The 8,246-nt window shown below is 37.7% G+C and overlaps 1 long non-coding RNA gene across 1 annotated transcript; it reads right to left on the bottom strand.

The window, feature by feature from the left end:
- Positions 1-3,634: 3,634 nt before the first annotated feature.
- LOC130519693 (uncharacterized) lies at positions 3,635-5,541 on the bottom strand. The gene is made up of 3 exons (XR_008948431.1): positions 5,282-5,541; positions 3,768-5,206; positions 3,635-3,681 (listed from the first exon to the last, which is right to left on the bottom strand). It is a non-coding gene; the product is annotated as an uncharacterized LOC130519693 (long non-coding RNA).
- Between the last annotated feature and the right edge of the window lie 2,705 nt (positions 5,542-8,246).

The following is an 8,246-nucleotide window of genomic DNA, read 5'->3' as shown; positions in this document are numbered from 1 at the left end:
CCCCTTCTCCTCTCTCTTTACCCAGCCGGCCATCCAGGAGGGTCCCCCTACATGAGCCTGGTCCCTGCTCAAGGTTTCTTCCTGTTAAAGGGAGAGTTTTCCTTGCCCACTGTTGCTTGTCTGGGGTCAAGCCCTGGGATTCTGGAAAGCGCCTTGAAACAATTTGATTGTATAAGACGCTATATAAATAAAGATTGATTGATGTGAAAAAGGAACTTTTCTTTCTGCTGAGGATTTCCTTGAGCTCTTTTTATCCTGTGTGTCCCTGCCATGGCCTATCACCTATGCATATGGCCCCAGACCCTGCTGCAAGACAGACTCATGTCTCTGTTTTATGTTTGGACGATCTGGGGCCCATAGACAAAGTCCCAGCCATTGGTCGCGCAAAATGTGCTCCAACCACAGGCCTAGGCCCCCTGGTCACTAAGTGGGATATGTTGTTCCTAATTGATAACGTATTTGAGATCTGTGCTTTATCTGGCCCTCCACCTAGTACCCCCTTTCCCATTGGAGCCTTTTGAGGGGCAAATTAAAAAAAAACAGATTCTGGGATGTTGAGGACACTTAAGCTCCTCCACCATGATTCGTTGGTTGTGGGAGGACAAGACAATCAAGTGTGTGTTGGTTATTTCCTCCTTTTTGTACCAAGGATCCTGAACATCCTGAACAATGTAGAATGTACACAATAAATCAAATATCTATATATCAACCAGAGAAGAGCCTTTTTCTATTTTGTGAGTTTTCTGAACTACAGGATATCTAAAATTGTTGAAAATGGTCATTTTTCTATTCTACTGCTTTACACTGAAGTAAACACATTCAGTCCAGATATGTTCTCTGTTCATCTTCTTCTTCCACAAAACAAAACCTCTGCATCTGGACGATCCTGTAAATGACAACAATGAACTCAGTGCCTTTCGAATATTTAATGAACGACTTTATTCTGACAATAAAAAAATACCTTTGGTTGAATAGAGGTGAGTATTACATGCGATTCTGAAAAATAAAATGGAATGTTAGAAATGTAAAATTACCCTCTAAAATAAGCCCAGAAGTGTAATTAATCACACCTTTATAATTGCAGCTGTGACTGTTCATCACGCACACCGAGAAAGCCAGATACTCTACCAGAAAGGTGCTGAATGATGATGCACCACACAGGAAGTAAACTGAGAACTGAGTGTGTTTATCATTTGAAGATGAACACAGCAGCAGACAGAGGTCAAGGTTTCAGTTCCATGGTGAAGAGAACAGGCAGTAGAGCTTGAACAAGTACAGGTAGCGATTAACTCTCAACAACCACCAGTTCTGTTGAATAAGTTTTTCTCAAGTACCCAGGCTCTGAAACCAATGAGTTGAGGTGGAATGGCCTTTTATTGCAAGTTTAAGCCAATTAAAGATTGTTTTTGAGGTTCATAATCTAAATCCAAGTTATCATCGTCAAATTCCTAGTTTGGCTACAATATTTCCAACACAAGCTTTTGTTCAGGTATTTGCAACTCAGAAATGAAATCAGGAATAAAACTATCATAAAGTGCACCTTATCAATCGCTATATATTTTGAAACCAACTGAACAGAGCTAACTGGGGTAACCTTTCTATGGACAATAAAATAAATGAGTGGATTCTGGCTTAATTTTTTTAAAAACTGGATATTATGTAAATTATTTCTACAATATATATAAAAATAATCTGCACAAAAATATGTAGCACTTTAACAACTTGTATAAACCTTTTGAATAAAATGATTTCAAACACACTCACCCTCAAACACCAGCGTGGTTCCATTTTCGAACAGAATGTGTCCACATGCTGCAACAGCACAATAGTAGGTCCCAGTCTGAGAAGTGTTCAGGTTCTTGATGGAGAAGCTGTAGAAACAGTGTTTGTTTTTCCTCTCACACTGCTTATTCCGCCCTGTATGGCGTACATGAGTCCCAGTTGAGATGGTCCAGAGTTTCTGAACCAGTAAACAGTGTTTACAGTAACAGTAAACATGTTTTGTGAGAAGAATATAATTTGTGTTCAATAAATGTATCGAAACTCACCGTTTTACTTCTGTTGTCATTTTTTACTGTATGTTTTAGCATGCGCCTAATAATACGGTGCGCCTTATGTATGTTTTAAATACAGAAATAGCACCCATAACTGAGACTGCGCCTTTTATTACAGTGAAAATACGGTAGTTCAAAAGTGCCATAATCATAATATTTTCAAAGATTATGATTATGGCATAACCATAATATTTGTAAAGATTTTGCTTTATGATTATGGCACTTTGTGATCAGTAATCACACACATGATGAAAGTGGCACAACACAAGGGGAGACACACATGAGGTGAACTGACACAGGGGTGGCACGGTTATGTAGGGGCTAAAATGGCTGCCACAAAGCAAGAAGGTTCCTGCAGTCAGGGTTTTTTTTGTGCAGAGTTTTGCCTGTTCTCCCCGTGTCCATGTGCATTGACATTAGAAGTGAATGAGGGCATGAACAGTTGTTTGTCTTTGTGAGTTAGAAGTGGGATAAGCGGCCACCTGTCCCCTAAAAGAGATAAAGAAGTAGAGAGGGATGGACAAAAACCCCTTGGCCAGTTTTTTCACAATTCTAATAAAGTGTTGAGGGTCTTTTGTTGCAAAATACAATTTTAATTGATTATATCTTAACAATGGCAGCTGTGACTGCTTTTCATCATGCTGAATGCTGATGCACCAATTAGGAAGCTAACCAAGGTCTGCAGATTCAAAAGCAGCAGACAGATGTCAAGGTTTCAGTTGTATTGGGAATCTTGAGCAGGTAGTATTTTTAATTAATCAACAATTAATATTTGTATTGTGTTCAGTTTTGTTATCTGCTTTGTTAGTCTTTATGCCCCAGGTTTCACAAAAAAGGTCAAAAAGGTCAACAAAGAGAGCTAAACATTTTCTAAACTGCTGGCAAGTTGGATCCCAAATAAGCAAAAATCATTCCTGCAGTTCGGGAAGGAGAGACCACGGTGGACCACAGCAGGAGTACGCCAACCCTTTGGATAATACTGCCCCTGCCTTAGCATTTCTATGTATCCAAGACATAGCCTGTTGCTGTTTACATGGTCATGATCACATAATGGAGCATTTGTCTCATCCAGTGGGTGTTTTGGTCAACTTAATAGTCCGATGGATATGAATGCTTGTGAAAACGATTGTTGGGCAGCTTTTGACTTCACAAATTAAGGACTGCAACAGCACGATACAAGCTTTGTCTTCATAAAATGAATATAAATATATGGAGGTAATCTATCATTTGTTGACATGGCCAGAAAAAACAACTTTATTAGGAAAACTTTGCCTCATCGAGACTGATAAATGATACAATTGAAAATGTAGGAACCGGTATGAGTAAATACAAAATACTTAATTAGGTCCTGTGTTAAGCTGCAATGACAACAAGACATCTACAGCCTCACAGCAGAGTACACACATTCATTCTGTCTGTTCTGCATTGATCTGTTGGGCTGGTTGTTCCTCAAAGCTGCATAATGGAGGTTGTTTTCCTCTTGGTAGCCCTGGAGATATGTTATAAAGGGTAAGTTATTGTGTGTACATAAGGATTATTTATACATATAAACTTTAAAAAAAAAAAAAATCAAAATGTCTCCACTCTGCATTTGCTGTGGATGAAGTTTGGAATCTTGATTGAGAGTCTGTTTTAAAACACAGGAAGACATTTTTTTAAAGTAATTTTCCCAGTTTACCTTTAGGAATCTTCAAAATATATTGCATCAGTTACCCAGAGAGTGATGACTGTTTTTCCTCTTTGTCATAAAAACTGAAATGGATAATAAAACAACCACAATGATGGTAAATATCCAGGCCGCACTGAGGAAATACACCAAAACAAGATGGTTTCCTTCATCTGTAACGAGATGCATCAGAAATTGTGATATCCGCGATGCCGTTTCAGACAATCACTTAAGTATTTCCACAAATTTGTCCTCTCACTTTATATTAAGCTAGTTATGATGTCATTACTGTGTAATTCAGGGAGACAATAGACATCACCAGTCACAAATTATTTTATAAAGTAACAATATAGAAGCAGAACCTATACTGACATAACAAGGAATGAGTTAAAGTGATACTCACCCCCACACACCAACGTGGTTGCATTTCCAAACAGAATTTAAAAAATTTATATGTCACACTAAATTAACAGCTGCGCATTCTGGATTATCTACAGTCTTTTTTTTAACTTTAAGGATATTTTTTTGTTAAATAAGAAACATGCAACAGCTGCAAGTGCTTGTTGGAAAAGTCACCACCAATCTCTTAAGTTTTAGTGACATTTAGCTCCAGTCAGTTGTTGCACCAATCAAAAACCTGGGGAAATAAAGCCCTGGGAGATACAGCCTGTGGCAGATACTGACAGCAGATACAGCAGGACCATGTGTAAAAGGGGTGGTTTTGTACGATAGCTTGGCTGCTTTCATGTCATGCTTAACTTCTCTATTGACTTCCTTCTTCTCAGAATCAGAGCATGTGAAAAGGAACTCTTCTTTCTGCTGAGGATTTCCTTGAGCTCCTTTTTATCCTTGTGTGTCCCTGCCATGGCCTATCACTAATGCATATGGCCCCAGACCCTGCTGCAAGACAGACTCATGTCTCTGTTTTATGTTTGGACGATCTGGGCCCATGGGCAAAGTCCCAGCCATTGGTCGCACACAAATGTGCTCCAAACACAGGCCTAGGCCCCCTGGTCACTAAGTGGGATATGCTGTTCCTAATTGATAATGTCTTTGAGATCTGTGCTTTATCTGGCCCTCCACCTAGTACCCCTTTCCCATTGGAGGCCTTATGAGGGGCAAATTAAGACAAAACAGATTCTGGGATGTTGAGGACACTTAAGCTCCTCCACCATGATTCGTTGGTAGTTGGAGGACAAGACAATCAAGTGTGTGTTGGTTATTTCCTCCTTTATTGTACCAAGGATCCTGAACATCCTGAACAATGTAGAATACACAATGAATCAAATATCTATAAATCAACCACAGAAGAGCCTTTTTCTATTTTGTGAGTTTTCTGAAACTACAGGATATCTAAAATTGTTGAAAATGGTCATTTTCTATCTACTATTCTACTGCTTTACACTGAAGTAAACACATTCAGTCCAGGTATGTTCTCTGTTCATCTTCTTCTTCACAAAACAGAACCATCTGCATCTGGACGATCCTGTAAATGACAACAATGAACTCAGTGCATTTTGAATATTTAATGAACGACTTTATTCTGACTAATAGAAAATACCTTTGGTTTGGACAGAGGTGAGAGTCTTACATGCGATTCTGAAAAATAAAATGGAATGTTAGAAATGTAAAATTACTATCTAAAAGCAGACCGGAAGTGTAATTAATCATACCTTTATAATTGCAGCTGTGACTGTAACATTCATTTATTTATTATTTTTAAGAATATTCAAAATATATTACATCAGTTACCCAGAGAGTGATGGCTGTTTCTTTTTTTCGTCATATAAACTGAAATGGTTAATAAAATAACCACGATGATGGTAATATCCAGGTCGCACTGAGGAAATACACCAAAACAAGATAGTTTCCTTTATCTGTAACGAGAGGCATCAGAAATTGTGATATCCGCGCGATACTGTTTCAGATAATTATTTAGGTCTTACACATATTTGTCTTCTCACTTTATATCACGGCAGTTATGATGTCAATATTTTCTAATTCAGCGAAACTACAGGCATCACCATTCACACCTTATTTTATAAAATAACAGTATTTAAAGAGATCTATATTGACATAACAAAAATATGAGTTAAAGTATACTTTGACCACAAATGTTTTTAATGTGCTGCTGTGGTGCAAAATTCAAACAACATAAATTTATTACTGTATGAACTTAGAGCTTAAGGTTCATGTTGCTATAAATTGCTCTATGTGTTTAAACATAGAGCAATTAAGAAATTAAGTTACATTTTAGATTTTTTTTTTTAACACTGAGGTCATGTTGGCTTTATTATTTTTACAGCGTATGGAAACAATCTGCACATAAAATAGCACTTAACAGCTTTTGAATAAAAATTTTCAAACTCACTCACCCTCAAACACCAACTTGGTTCCATTTCCAAACAGAATGTTCCACATGCTGCAACAGCACAATAGTAGGTCCCAGTCTGAGAAGTGTTCAGGTTCTTCATGGAGAAGCTGTAGAAACAGGTGTTGGTTTCCCCTCACCACTGCTTGTTCCTCCTGTATGGCTGTACATGAGTCCCAGTTGAGATGGTCCAGAGTTTCTGAACCAGTAAACAGTGTGATCCCCATCACAAGTCCACCCAGTATACTGTACAATTCAGCGTCACAGAACCTTCTGCTTGGATAGAATGTGATGCTGACTGATCTATGGTCAACCTGAACCCTCTACAATGACATTATAACCTTCTGTAAAGTCAAATACATTTAAATACTGATTTACACAGTAATACGTCGCTGAGTCTGATAACTTCAAATCTGTATTGTCAGATTAGTTCCTTTGTTACCAGCATGTAGTTGGAAACGTTGGATTGGTTTTGAAGTCATTAGCACATCTACAATATTTACTTGATATCCTGTACATACAGATCAGAATCGGCTTCTCTCCCAGAGTTTCTTTAAACCAGAGATCCTGGTAGAATCATCTCTGTGAAGACACGGCAAAGTCAGGTTCTGTCCAGGTTTGACCAAGATAAAATTGGTCTTCCAATTCAAAGATGAGAAAATTCCATTGTAGCTGTCTGAGCTAAAATAAAATGGAATGTTAGAAATGTAAAATTACTATCTAAAAGCAGACCGGAAGTGTAATTAATCATACCTTTATAATTGCAGCTGTGACTGTAACATTCATTTATTTTATTTTTTAGAATATTCAAAATATATTACATCAGTTACCCAGAGAGTGATGGCTGTTTCTCTTTTTCGTCATATAAACTGAAATGGTTAATAAAATAACCACGATGATGGTAAATATCCAGGTCGCACTGAGGAAATACACCAAAACAAGATAGTTTCCTTTATCTGTAACGAGAGGCATCAGAATTTGTGATATCCGCGATACTGTTTCAGATAATTAATTGGTGTAAAGACCTAATTAATTTAGGTCTTTACACCTATTTGTCTTCTCACTTTATATCACGGCAGTTATGATGTCATTATTTTCTAATTCAGCGAAACTACAGGCATCACCATTCACACATTATTTTATAAAATAACAGTATTTAAAGATCTATACTGACATAACAAAAATATGAGTTAAAGTTATACTTTGACCACAAATGTTTTTAATGTGCTGCTGTGGTGTAAAATTCAAACAGCATAAATTTTATGACTGTATGAACTTAGAACTTAAGGTTCATGTTGCTATAAATTGCTCTATGTGTTTAAACATAGAGCAATTAAGAAATTAAGTTACATTTTGGATTTTTTTTTAACACTGAGGTCATGTTGGCTTTATTATTTTTACAGGCGTATGGAAACAATCTGCACATAAAATAGCACTTAACAGCTTTTGAATAAAATGATTTCAAAACTCACTCACCCTCAAACACCAGCTTGGTTCCATTTCCAAACAGAATGTGTCCACATGCTGCAACAGCACAATAGTAGGTCCAGTCTGAGAAGTGTTCACGTTCTTCATGGAGAAGCTGTAGAAACAGGTGTTGGTTTTCCTCTCACACTGCTTATTCCCGCCTGTATGGCTGTACATGAGTCCCAGTTGAGATTGTCCAGAGTTTCTGAACCAGTAAACAGTGTGATCCCATCACAAGTCCACCCAGTATGGACTGTACAATTCAGCGTCACAGAACCTTCTGCTTGGATAGACTGTGATGCTGACTGATCTATGGTCAACCCTAAACCCTCTACAATGACATTATGACCTTCTGTAAAGTCAAATACTGATAAATACTGATTTACACAGTAATAGGTGGCTGAGTCTGATAACTTCAAATCTGTTATTGTCAGATTAGTTCCTTTGTTACCAGCATGTAGTTGGAAACGTGGATTGGAGTCATTAACCCAGCTACAACGATTCCTTAATATCCAGTATGTACCGAGCAGAATCGGCGTCACTCCCCGAGTTTCTTTAAACCAAGAGATCTTGGTAGAAACATCACTTTTGTGAAGACACGGCAAAGTCAGGTTCTGTCCAGGTTTGACCAAGATATAATTGGTCTTCCAATTCGAAGATGGAGAAAATTCCATTGTAGCTGTCTGAG

Source organism: Takifugu flavidus, unplaced genomic scaffold (assembly GCF_003711565.1).
Source record: "Takifugu flavidus isolate HTHZ2018 unplaced genomic scaffold, ASM371156v2 ctg1097, whole genome shotgun sequence".
NCBI lineage: Eukaryota > Metazoa > Chordata > Actinopteri > Tetraodontiformes > Tetraodontidae > Takifugu > Takifugu flavidus.
This window is presented reverse-complemented; position numbering and strand designations above follow the sequence as displayed.